Source organism: Bos indicus, chromosome 11, assembly GCF_029378745.1.
Source record: "Bos indicus isolate NIAB-ARS_2022 breed Sahiwal x Tharparkar chromosome 11, NIAB-ARS_B.indTharparkar_mat_pri_1.0, whole genome shotgun sequence".
Classification (NCBI taxonomy): domain Eukaryota; kingdom Metazoa; phylum Chordata; class Mammalia; order Artiodactyla; family Bovidae; genus Bos; species Bos indicus.
In genome coordinates this window covers 99,658,560-99,671,544 of record NC_091770.1, presented here as the reverse complement: position 1 = coordinate 99,671,544, position 12,985 = coordinate 99,658,560, and the positions used below count along the sequence as shown (strand labels likewise).

General features: G+C 50.0%; 1 long non-coding RNA gene across 1 annotated transcript in view; it reads left to right on the top strand.

Annotated features, from left to right (window-relative positions):
• Positions 1-610: 610 nt before the first annotated feature.
• Positions 611-12,985, top strand: part of LOC139185864 (uncharacterized) — a 36,660-nt gene continuing 24,285 nt past the window's right edge. Inside the window, exons 1-2 of the long non-coding RNA XR_011569468.1 lie at positions 611-974; positions 5,947-6,127. This is a non-coding gene — a long non-coding RNA (uncharacterized lncRNA). The remainder of the gene's footprint in view (positions 975-5,946; positions 6,128-12,985) is intronic.

The window sequence follows — 12,985 nt, the reverse complement described above, 5'->3', positions numbered from 1 at the left end:
CAAACCCAAGGACTTCCCTGGTGGTCCAGTGGCTAAGACTCCACATTCCCAATCCAGGGGGCCTGGGTTCGATCCCTGGTCCGGGAACTAGAGCCCACATGCTGCAACATGTAGCATGCAGCAACAAAGACCTAGCGCAGCCAAATAAACACTAAAAAGAAAACAAACCCACACTCACGTTTTGAGACTGTCCACATAGAACACGTGACTTTTGGGTCAGTCACTCTGCCAGCTCTACTGCCTTGGAGAGAGCACAGGGTGGGGGTCCTAGGGTCCCCGGCTCCCCCCGCCTCCTCCCGCCCAGCATGCTTTGACTACTTTTTATGGTGACTGTGGGAACAGAGCAGAAAAGAGCTGCCTTGGCCTGGCCCCTGCTCTGCGAGTGGGGAGGCTGGAGTGCAAGCTGAGTAGGACCTAGGGACCTATGAAGTCCTCGGACACCACCCCTGCCCCAGCCCAGACTGGGCTCACCTATCACTGCGCTCAGCCTCTCCCCAGTGACTGCGTAGCTCCGGGGCACCTGTAATGTCATTTGCATGTAGTATTTCTAATATGAGAGTCCTCCTCTGGAGTTCACGGCTGTAGCTGCGGGACTTGGCGCGCACCTGGCCTGTAGCGGGTGTCCATAAATACGTGCTGAATGATGAAGATGCAAGGGAAGCATCTCTAGGGCTGTGATTTCTAACTTTTCTGAGTCACTGACTACTTTGAAAAACCCACGAAACCTTTGGACATCCCACCCGCTACCCGCTACCTCGCCAAGCACCCAGAGTGGGACATATCATTTCAAGGATTTCATGCATTCCTCCACCCTAAGGTCATTCATAAAGCTCTGCCTAAGATCTTTCTATCTGGGGCGCGGGCCAGCTCTGAGATCCCGGCGGGGGGGGGGAGGCGGGATGGTGGGGAAGATGTTACCAAGAGGCACACTCTGGGGAGCCCAACCTCCCCCCAAGAGGCTGGCGAAGAACGGGGTGAGTGAGCGCCTCTTCTTTGACGTGCTGCGGTCCAGGAGAAGGAAAGGAAGCGAGGTCGAGGCAATCTGGCAGGATGGGGAGAGAAAGGGAAGCAAGGGAGGAGAGGACGGAGCATCGGGGAGGGAAAGGGGGCGTGATGGAGAGACGCAGCCCTTCGCCGGGAAGAGCAGGGCGAGCCGGGGGAACAAAGAGCCGGCGCGCAGCGAGCGAGGCGCGGAGGCGCCGGGAGGGAGAGGCCCGAGGCCGGCCGGCCGCCCGGGCTGTCTGATTTTCTGTCAGCCGCCGCTGATTAACGGGCCGCCTTCCAGCTCCAAGTGCGCCGAGCCGCGTTCCTGGCAACCCCGCGCGCAGCTTCCTGGCGGAGGCGGGGCCTGCGGAAAGGTTACATTTGCACAAAGTGCCTCGGCTCCGCGGCCCGGAGGGGCTGCGGGGGGCGGGGGATGGCGGGGGGCGGCGGGCAAGCCAGGCGGGCCGAGAGGAAAGGCTGCGGCGTGCGGCGCTGCCTGGGTAATGGAAAAATTCCTCTGGGGGGCCGTGCTGAAAAATATCAGGTTACACACCGGCGGCGCGAGCGGTACCTCCTGTAGCAGCCGGGCGTCCCGGCCGCGAGGGCGCGGGGATCGGCTCCCCGGTGCGCCCCGGGTGCTGCGCCCCAGTGAGTGCCCAGGCCCTTGAACTCCGGCCCGAGCGCCCCAGTCTAGTGCTCCCCAGCCTGTGCACCCGGGTCCCTGCACCCCAGCCCTATGCATCCCAACTGGAGACCCCTAGCCTGTGCGCCTGAAGCGTGCGCCCTATCTACCCGGTGCGCCGAGCCCGAGCATCCGTGTTCCGCGTGCCCAGCCCTTGAGCTCTGGGGCGTCAACTCTCCTCCACAGCCTCCATCACAGCCGCAGAAGGCAGATGAAAGAACCCCACTTTCCCAAATCTTAATCTCCAGGCCTCCCCGCTGACCGTCCCCTTCTCCCTAAGAAGGCCATTGGATGACTGGGGCCAGGCCCTGCGGAGAGGACTGACCGGATGGATCCAGCGTGTTCACAGTGACTTGGGAAGTGGGGTCGACTCTTCAGTCTGTCCTCGTCTTCCCTCGTGGCTCGCCGAGTCTGTCCAGTTCTCTGAGAACTGGGCTGTTTCCTCCAGTACCCACTTGCATAGGATAAGCAGTGTCGGTCTGCACTGCGTTCACCACTACCCTGCTCCCACACCATCTGTGGCTCCCTATTACCACCTCTACTTTCTAGTTTACACCCTTGAGTCCTATCCAGCATGGGGTTTAGGGAGTGATGTCAAAACTCCGCAGGACCTGGGGTCCCGCCGGTCCGGGAGTTGAAGAGCTTCTGACCACACACCCATCTATCTGGTGAGATACGCTCTTTCTTTCATTGAACTGGTTCTCTCGGTAGACACTGTATTAATTCGATGCCAACTAGATGTCAACCAGTTTCTGGGCCTTGCCCTGGGCCCTGGAGGCAGCACCAGAAGCAGCCTCAGCCCTCAGGGAACTCGGGTCCCAGCAGGCAGGGTGGAGGCTGCCCAGTAAGGAAGTCAAAACCTGGAGTCCAGTGGATAAGGGTTTAAATTTTGCTTTCCACTTCCTGGCCGGATGTGTCCTTGGGCAAGCTACCCTCACAACCCCCGTCTGCCCAGCTGTCAAACGGGGATAGAATAGCAGTAAGAGCCACTTCCTCAGGCTTGCCTGGGTGGATTGAAGAAGAGATACCAGTAGTTCTTGGCACCTTTCAGAATGGCACTCACTCAGTGGGACATTTTATTACTGTGAGGGCTATGGAGGAGTCCACCAATAATAACTCAAGTGCATGGCAAGATTCTCCACTGCAGAAGTCTTAGCAAGGCTTCAGAAGGCAGGGTGATGTGGGGTGGGGCTGGCTGGTGTGTCACGGTGCGCACAGATCTACAGCTCAAAGCGTGATTTCTCCAAGGCACACGCGCAACAGGGACCAGCCAAAGTCAAGGCTGCAGTTCTCCTTTAACCCGGGGATCTGGGGAAGCTGGGTCACTTGGCTCGGGGAGCTGTTACCCTGGAGCGCCTCTCCTGCCACTGAGCTGGAACAGGGTTTTCTCTGAGGGAGCAAAGCAGTGGGCAGGATCTGCTGCTGCCTCCCGGGGCGGGGAGGCCGATCTCTGTGAACCCAGCAGCACAGACCAGGGAGGGAAGACAGATCAGGTGGGATGGAGGCTTGTCAGGCTGGTCCCTGCCAGAAATCAGTCAGACCCTTACCGAAGCTTGGGGGCCCATGGGGTCCTGGGCTTCTCAGAAAATGGCCCAAGGGCAAGTGGGGCAGGGACAGGGTGGGGGTCAAGAACACCCAGGGCTCACTGCTGCCTTGGTGGCCCTCCCCAGGGCCTCACGAATTGGTCTGGGAACCATATTCAATATCTTGTAATAAGCTATAATCGGAGAAGGCAATGGCAACCCACTCCAGTGCCCTTGCCTGGAAAATCCCATGGATGGAGGAGCCTGGTGGGCTGCAGTCCATGGGGTCACTAAGAGTCAGACATGACTGAGCGACTTCACTGTCACCTTTCACTTTCATGCATTGGAGAAGGAAATGGCAACCCACTCCAGTGCTCTTGCCTGGAGAATCCCAGGGACAGGAGAGCCTGGTGGGCTGCCGTCTATGGGGTTGCACAGAGTCGGACACGACTGAAGCGACTTAGTAGCAGCAGCAAGCCATAATGGAAAAGAATATGAAAAAGAATAAATATATGCATGCTAAGTCACTTCAGTGGTGTCTAACTCTGCAACCCTATGGACTGTAGCCCACCAAGCTCTTCTGCCCATGGGATTCTCCAGGCAAGAATACTGGAGTGGATTGCTATGCCCACCTCCAGGAGATCTTCCTGATCCAGAGATCAAACCCATGTCTCTTATATTTCCTGCATTGGCAGGTGGGTTCTTTACACTAATGCTACCTGGGAAGTTATGTATATGTATAAAACTGAATCAGAAACTAACACAACATGGTAAATTAACTAGTTGTTATTCAGTCACTAAGTTGTGTCCTACTTTTGCGACACCTTGGACTGCAGCACACCAGGCTCCTCTGTCCTCTTCTATGTCCCAGAGTTTGCTCAAATTCATGTCCATTGAGTCAGTGATGCTATCTAACCATTCTCTGCCGCCTCCTTCTTCTTTTGCTTTCAATCTTTCCCAGCATCAGGGTCTTTTCCAGTGATTCGGCCCTTAGCATCAGGTGGCCAAAGTATTGGATTCCGTTCCAGCAAGTCCTTCTAATGAATATTCAGGGTTGATTTCCTTTATAACTGATTGGTTTGATTAACTATACTTCACTTTATAAAAAGAAAAGAAAGAATGATTCAAAAGGGTCGTTTGGTGTCAGAAATTCCAAAAAAAGAAAAAGAACTGGTCTGCAATCAAATGGAATCCCAGCTCTGTCTCTGAGCTGGTGACTTGCTCCAGGCCAGTGTGGTCGCCTTGACCCCTGCAGCTCTCAGCCACCAGCAAAGTGATAGCATTGAGTAGACACTTAACATGTGCTATGAGCTTGTGGATCTGGTGTCCTAACAGGGAAGTAAGGATCTGTTAAGGTTGTTTTTTCACAGATGAGGAAACTGAGGGTCAGAGGGTTTAAGGTGTCATACAGTCAGTCCTTGATGAGGCTGGAACCCAAAGCCAGCCTTGCCAGACACTAAGGTCTGAACTCCTAACTAAGTGCCAGGGGCCACCTCCCAGGTGGACCCAACGAGCCCCCAGCAAGGGGTGAGAATCCACTCTAGCTGACAGGCTGCCTCCGGTAAGGTACCCATTTTGTAGATGAACTAGCAGATGCTTTGGCGACTTGCTCAAAACCCTGTTGCTAAGGAGTGTGATCCATAAAAGAAGGCAGTCCTAGCGTACCGGAACCAGAACCGGAGGGCATCTTGGATTCTTCCAATCCACAGGGAAGAAACGGTGGCAGGGGAACAGTGGTCCAAAGAGGGCTGGGGCCCAGCCACCTGCTGAAGCTCTTTCTCAGTCATCACGGGCTGCATCCCCACCCCAGTGAAGTGATGACCCCCCAACATGTGAGTTCCATGGAACTTTTGAGAGGAGATGGAAGGCGACTGGGGAGAACAGCAATTACATAAAGTGTTAGTGTTAGTCGCTCAGTCGTGCCCGACTCTTTGCCACCCCGCAGACTGCAGCCCACCAGACTTCTCTGTCTATGGGATTTTCCAGGCAAGGATACTGGAGTGGGTTGCCATTTTCTTCTCCAGGGGGTCTTCCCGACCCAGGGATTGAACCCAGGTCTCCTGCACTGCAGGTAGATTCTTGACCAACTGAGCTAAAATTACATAAAAGGACCCAGGTTTTCACCCAGAGGCTTATCAGAGAACTGCCTTGCTGTGCTGTGCTTAGTGTCTGACTCTTTGCGACCCCATGGACTGTGGCCTCTGCCAAAATTTCCAGCTGGAATTTCCTAAGGTGGGGGAGGGACGAGAGGGGAGGAGGGTGGAAGGGTGGGGGAAGGGTAGAATGAAGCCTAAGTCAGCCCAGGTCACAGTCTTCTGGGTCCTCACAGGATGAAGCCCCAGTGTCTCAGTTTTGCACCTGAACGGTGTGGGTGCCACTCCCCTCTCCAGGTCTCCTAGTCCAAGAAGCTGGGAGACTAATCGGCTGTGACCCTGACGTTGAAGCAAGTCTAACGTTCTGCGCTCACGCATTTGACCAGACTTATTAGGCTTCTAGTTGATGCAGGCAGCCCCGTGCCAGGGAGTGGGGTACAGTCTCGAGTAAGAGAGAAACGTGCCCGCCCTCATGGCTTTCCCATCCCAAGGTCTAGTTCTCAGTCTAACAGGTAAATGCGAGGCATCTATGAGAGCCTTATTCACACAAGAGCGGTTCTCCCAGACCCTTGATGTTTCTGGAAGAAGGGAGGAAGAAAGAGGGGTGTGCAGAGAGGTGGGGGGTCACACAAAGTCACACACTAATTTTCATGTACACTTCCAGCAAATGTAACCTCCTGGGATCTATCGCACGGGTCAATCACTGAAGAACTATGGACGGAGGTTCATAACATTGTACAGGAGGCGGTGACCAAAACCATCCCAAAGAAAAAGAAATGCAAGAAGGCATTTGTGGTTGTCTGAGGAGGCCTTATAAATAGCAGAGGAAAGAAGAGAAACAGAAGGTAAGGGAGAAAGGGAAAGGTATACCCAACTGAATGCAGAGTTTCAGAGAATAGCAAGGAGATATAAGAAAGCTTTCTTAAGTGAACAATGCAAAGAAATAGAGGAAAACAATAGAATGGGAAAGACTAGACATCTCTTCAAGAAAATTGGAGATACCAAGGGAACATTTCATGTAAATATGGGCACAATAAAGGACAGAAATAGCAAGGCCCTAACAGAAGCAGAAGAAATTAAGAAGAGGTAGAAAGAATACACCGAAGAACTATACACTGATCAATATGAATGCCTTAAAATATCAGTGCTAATAGGGAAGAAACACTAGTCTCTTTCAGTGGGCTATTCACCCAAGTATCCCGAATGCTCTGTGAACATTCATTCACTAAGTGAAAGTCGCTCAGCCATGTCCAACTCTTTGCTACTCCGTGGACTGTAGTCCATGGAATTCTCCAGGCCAAAATACTGGAGTGGGTAGCCTTTCCCTTCTCCAAGGGATCTTCCCAACCCAGAGATTCAACCCAGGTCTCCCGCATTGCAGGTGGATTCTTTACCAGCTGACCCACAAGGGAATCCCAAGAATACTGGAGTGGTAGCCTATCCCATCTCCAGCAGAGCTGCCAGACCCAGGAATTGAACTGGGGTCTCCTGCATTGCAGGCGGATTCCTTATCAACTGAGATATCAGGCAGGCCCATCTTGACCTTTATACTTCTCATCTGAGAAGTGAGTGGATCCCTGAGTATGCTATGCTATGCTAAGTCGCTTCAGTCGTGTCCGACTCTGTGTGACCCCATAGACGGCAGCCCACCAGGCTCCCCCGTCCCTGGGATTCTCCAGGCAAGAACACTGGAGTGGGTTGCCATTTCCTTCTCCAATGCATGAAGGTGAAAAGTGAAAGTGAAGTCACTCTGTCATGCTGGACTCTTAGCGACCCCATGGACTGCAGCCTACCGGGCTCCTCTGTCCATGGGATTTTCCAGGCAAGAGTACTGGAGTGGGGTGCCATTGCCTTCTCTGTGTCCCTTCAAACTCCGAGTTCAGTAATCCTCCGAAGAATTAGTCTGAAGTTTAGAACTTCTCCACTTCTGCCTTCTAATAGAGGAAATTTCCTCCTGGAGGAGGTGCTGCTGGGCTAAACTCTGTGTTGGCATGGGGGTGGGGGGAAGGTGATCCAACATATATTGAGCAAGGGCCAACTGTGGGCCAGGCAGAGGCTGGGCCATTGGTCAGCATTTCTCAGGACGTGGTGGGGGGTTGGGGGTAATGGGATTGGGTGGTTGGCATGGAGACCTGAGATCCTCTGCACATCTTAGAACCACAGGCAGGAGCAGTGATAAAGGACTAGTCTGAAGTTTAGAGCTTCTCCACTTCATTCATTAAGAAGCCCCAATCACATAGTTATTGACTGAAAATATATTTATTGCATACATTCAACTGGTTACTGCTTTCCTGATTGTGACTTACCCCTGCTTCCATCATGTTCAAACTACATGACAGGAGGGCATTAGAAAATTGGATTCGTCCAGGGACGGAACTGCTGGGACCACAGTCTGACCTTCAGTTCAGGATTAGGTTGGTGTGGCAATAAAAAAGAAAGAACAGGACCGGCCCGTAATGAGGGACCCTATGGAGCTGTTTGAAAGGCAGAGAAAGAGAGAGGGGGCTTCCCTGGTGGTGCAGCGGTTGAGACTCCACCTGCCGATGCACGGGACCCGGGCTCCATCCCTGGTCAGGGAGGATTCCACGAGCCTCGGGCCAGCTAAGCCCGTGGGCCACAACTACTGAAGCCCCCGCGCCTAGAGCCTGTGCTCCGCCACGAGAGAAGCCACAGAAACGAGAAGTCCAAACACGGCAGCCGCAGCTAGAGAAAGCCCTGGCACAGCCAAAGTGAAATAAATAAATAAGCTCTTTAAAAAGAAAAACAGAGAAGGAGAGTCAGGCCCCAAATGTGGGATTTTGAAGAGCATATACGTGCCGGGGAGTCCTAAGACCGGGTAAGACATCACGCCACCGCTACATTACTTCTTTCTTTTTTTGGCCGTGCCACGTGGCTTGCAGGATCTCGGTTCCCTGACCAGGCATTGAACCCAGGCCACAGCAGCGAAAGCACCAAATCCTAACCACTGGACCACCAGGGAACTCTCCACTCCTATGGTATTTCTTGCAGCGTTTATTTCTCAAAGTAGAATGGGACATGTGGTATCTCTGCTTGTATTCGGGCTGCACCTATGGCAGAAATCCAGCTCAGGATTTCTGTGCTCAGGAATACTGGAAACTTATGAACTCAGTGCATGTGCTCAGGAATACTGGAAACTTATGAACTCAGTGCATGCATGCATGCTAAGTCACTTCAGTCGTGTCCAACTCTTTGCAACCCCATGGACTACAGCCTTCCAGGCTCCTCTGTCCATGGGATTCTTCAGGCAGGAATACTGCAGTGGGTAGCCATGCCCTCCTCCAGGGGATCTTCCCCACCGGGGGATGGAACCCTCATCTCTTATATCTCCTGTGTTGGCAGGCGGGTTCTTTACTGCTAGAGCCCCCTGGGAAGCCCTGTGAGCTCAAGTGTGAAAGCAAATAGTGACAAGGGCAGGAATGGAGCACACCTCAGCGAGGTCGTCCAGGTCTCCAGCCGTTCCTGCCTGCTTCTAAGGAATAGCCCTGTCTCATTCCTCTCCACTGTCTATGTGGTTTCCTTGGGGAGGTGGAAAGGGGTGACTTTGTAAAATACTTTTATTGGTGTATAGTTGATTTAAAATGTTTTCTTAGCTTCAGGTGTACAGCAATACGAATCTGTTATACATACACATATATCCACTGGTTTTTAGATTCTTTTTCCACGTAGGCCATTTCAGAGTACTGAGTAGAGTTCCCATGTCAACTGCAGCCACCAGTTTATAGGGGTGATTTTTAAAATACTAATTTTTTTCCTTTAATGGTCACTAATGTATTTATTTTTTCATCTTCTTGAGTACACTTTAATCATCTCTATTTTTCTACAAATTCTCTATTTCATGTTTTCATACAGAGTGGCATAAAGTTGCTCCTAGCATATGATTCTTAAATCCTCTGTATATGTACTTTCGTCTTCCTTTCATTCTTAGTATTAGATATTTGTGCCTTTTTTCTTCTTTCCTTGATTAATTTTGCTCGATGTTTGTATTATTGCCTTTTCAAAGAAACAACTTTTAGCTCTGTTGATCATTTTTGTGATTGCTTCCTTTTCATTTGTGCTTTTTACTGTTTACGGCCTTCAACTGTTTTTTTTTTTAAGCTTCTTTAGTTGAAAGCTTTACTCCTTTGTGTTTAAATCATTCTTGTTTTAGAGTAAATGCACTTAAGAGTATATATTTCTCTACAAGTGTCATTGTGGCTCCATTCTACAAGTCTTTTTTTGTATTTTTTTCTTTATCCTCAGTACCAGATATTTCATAATTCCCATTGCAATTTCTGTTGATGTCTTTGGGCGTGGGTACTCAGTAAACAACTTCCCTTTCCTCTCTCAAATGCCTAGTTTCTGAACTCAGAGACAAGGTGAAGAGTGAGGGGAGGGTTTTGTGTTTGTTTTTTTAACTGATTAAGAGAAGGTTGGAAGATGAGGATGACGGTAGATGTGACAGTCAAATGGGTTTTCTAATACTGGTGACTGCAGCCATGAAATTAAAAGATGCTTGCTCTTTGGAAGGAAAGCTATGACAAACTTCAACACCATATTAAAAACAGAGACATAACTTTGCTGACAAAGGTCCATGTAGTCAAAGCTATGATTTTTCTAGCAGTCATGTATGGATGTGAGAGTTGGACCATAAAGAAGTCTGAGCGCCGAAGAATTGACACTTTCGAACTGTGGTGCTGGAGAAGACTCCTGAGAGTCCCTTGGACAGGAAGTAGATCAAACCAGTCAATCCTAAAGGAAATCAACCCCAAATGTTCATTGGAAGGATTGATGCTGCAGCTGAAGCTCCAATACTTTGGCCACCTGATGCGAAAAGCCAACTCACTGGAAGACTCTGATGCTGGGAAAGATTGAAGGCAAAAGGAGAAGAGGGAGGCAGAGGATGAGATGGTCACACAGCATCACTAACTCAGTGGACGAGTCTGAGCAAACTCCAGGAGGTAGTGAAGGACAGGGAAGCTTGGTACGCTGCAGTCCATGGGGCTGCAAACAGTCGGACGTGACTTAGTGCCTGTACAACAACGAATCTTGAAAATGGGGATTTGGCAGCCTAAACCCTAGTCTCTGTGACGCTGTGGGCGGTGGATGGGGGACAGAGCTGCCTATAAGCAGCTCACTCCCAAGAAGAGGAAGGAAGTTGGTAAATCAAGAAAGTCCATTTTATTTTCCCCACATTGACCAGCTGAGTTACTCTTCCTCCATGGGGCAGAGAGAGACTGGGAGTGCTACACCAATGTGGCACCCTCCACAAGAAGGAAACGTAAGGATTGCTATTTAGTTTTCAAAGTTACAGCTATAGTTGGTCTGCCTTTGCTACTGTTGCTGACTTTTCATTTTGCTGCACTGTAGGGAGCAGTGTAGGTACCTGCATTGTGATCTGCTTCACATCCACTTCCAAATTTGCTCGGGCTTTCGTTTATGATCCAATGCAAGGACAATTTTTTGAAATAAATGTTCCTGTATTCATGACAACTATGAACCTAATCCTTTTGTGATTCCTCAAATCAAACTAAGTCTTCCAGTCTTTGCTTTACTTATTTCAAGGTTAGTAGTTACATATAAAAAGCTTATTACAGGCGAGTCCTTTTGGTGATTTGTGACTTTAATCATCCTCTAGTCTACTTCTAGTTAAGTCACTCAGTCATGTCCGACTCTGTGACCCAATGGACTGCAGCACACCAGGCTTCCCTGTCCATCACCAGCTCTTGGAGCTTGCTCAAACTCAAGTCCAACAAGTCAATGATGCCATCCAACCATCTCATTCTCTGTCATCCCCTTCTCCTCCCGCCTTCAATCTCTCCCAGCATCAGGATCTTTTCCAAACAGTCAGTTCTTGGCCTCAGGTGGCCAAAGTATTGGAGTTTCAGCTTCAGCATCAGTCCTTCCAATGAATATTCAGGACTGATTACTTTTAGGATTGACTGGTTTGATCTCCTTGCTGTCCAAGGGACAAGAGTCTTCTCAAACACCACAGCTCAAAACCATAACATCTTCAGTGTTCAGCTTCCTTTTTAGTCCAACTCTCACATCTATGCATGACTACTGGAAAAACCATAGCTTTGATTAGCCAGACCTTTGTGGGCAAAGTAATGTTTCTGTTTTTTAATACCCCACATCCGAGGTCAGGGGCAGAAGCCAGGAGGACCCCATGCCCCAAGGGCAGCAGCCAAGAGGAGCAACCCCACACCGGAGACCACGGGCGGTGGCCAGGAGGACCAACCCCATGTCCAAGGAGCGGTGGCTGCAAGGGCGCAGGAAGGCCTAGAGGAGCTATCCCACATTGAAGGTCAGGAAGGGCGGCAGTGAGGAGATACCCCTTGTCCAAGGTAAGGAGCAATGGTTGCGCTTTGCTGGAGCAGCCGTGAAGAGATACCCCACACCCAAGGTAAGAGAAACCCAAGTAAGATGGTAGGTGTTGCAAGAGGGCATCAGAGGGCAGACACACTGAAACCATACTCGCAGAAAACTAGTCAGTCTAATCACACTAGGACCACAGCCTTGTCTAACTCAGTGAAACTAAGCCATGCCCGTGGGGCAACCCAAGATGGGCGGGTCATGGTAGAGAGATCTGACAGAATGTGGTCCACTGGAGAAGGGAATGGCAAACCACTTCAGTATTCTTGCCTTGAGAACCCCATGAACAGTATGAAAAGGCAAAATGATAGGATACTGAAAGAGGAGCTCCCCAGGTCAGTAGGTGCCCAATATGCTACTGGAGATCAGTGGAGAAATAACTCCAGAAAGAATGAAGGGATGGAGCCAAAGCAAAAACAATACCCAGCTGTGGATGTGACTGGTGATAGAAGCAAGGTTCAATGCTGTAAAGAGCAATGTTGCATAGGAAACTGGAATGTCAGGTCCATGAATCAAGGCAAATTGGAAGTGGTGAAACAGGAGGTGGCAAGAGTGAACGTCGACATTCTAGGAATCAGCGAACTAAAGTGGACTGGAATGGGTGAATTTAACTCAGATGACCATTATATCTACTACTGCAGGCAGGAATCCCTCAGAAGAAATGGAGTGGCCATCATGGTCAACAAAAGAGTCCGAAATGCAGTACTTGGATGCAATCTCAAAAACGACAGAATGATCTCTATTCATTTCCAAGGCAAACCATTCATTATCACAGTAATCCAAGTCTATGCCCCAACCAGTAATGCTGAAGAAGCTGAAGTTGAACGGTTCTATGAAGACCTACAAGACCTTCTAGAACTAACACCCAAAAAAGATGTCCTTTTCATCATAGGGGACTGGAATGCAAAAGTATGAAGTCAAGAAACACCTGGAGTAACACGCAAATTTGGCCTTGGAATACAGAATGAAGCAGGGCAAAGACTAATAGAGTTTTGCCAAGAAAATGCACTGGTCATAGCAAACACCCTCTTCCAACAATACAAGAGAAGACTACACATGGACATCACCAGATGGTCAACACCGAAATCAGATTGATTATATTCTTTGCAGCCAAAGATGGAGAAGCTCTATACAGTCAACAAAAACAAGACAAGGAGCTGACTGTGGCTCAGATCATGAACTCCTTATTGCCAAATTCAGACTTAAATTGAAGAAAGTAGGGAAAACCACTAGACCATTCAGGTATGACCTAAATCAAATCCCTTATGATTATACAGTGGAAGTGAGAAATAGATTTAAGGGCCTAGATCTGATAGATAGAGTGCCTGATG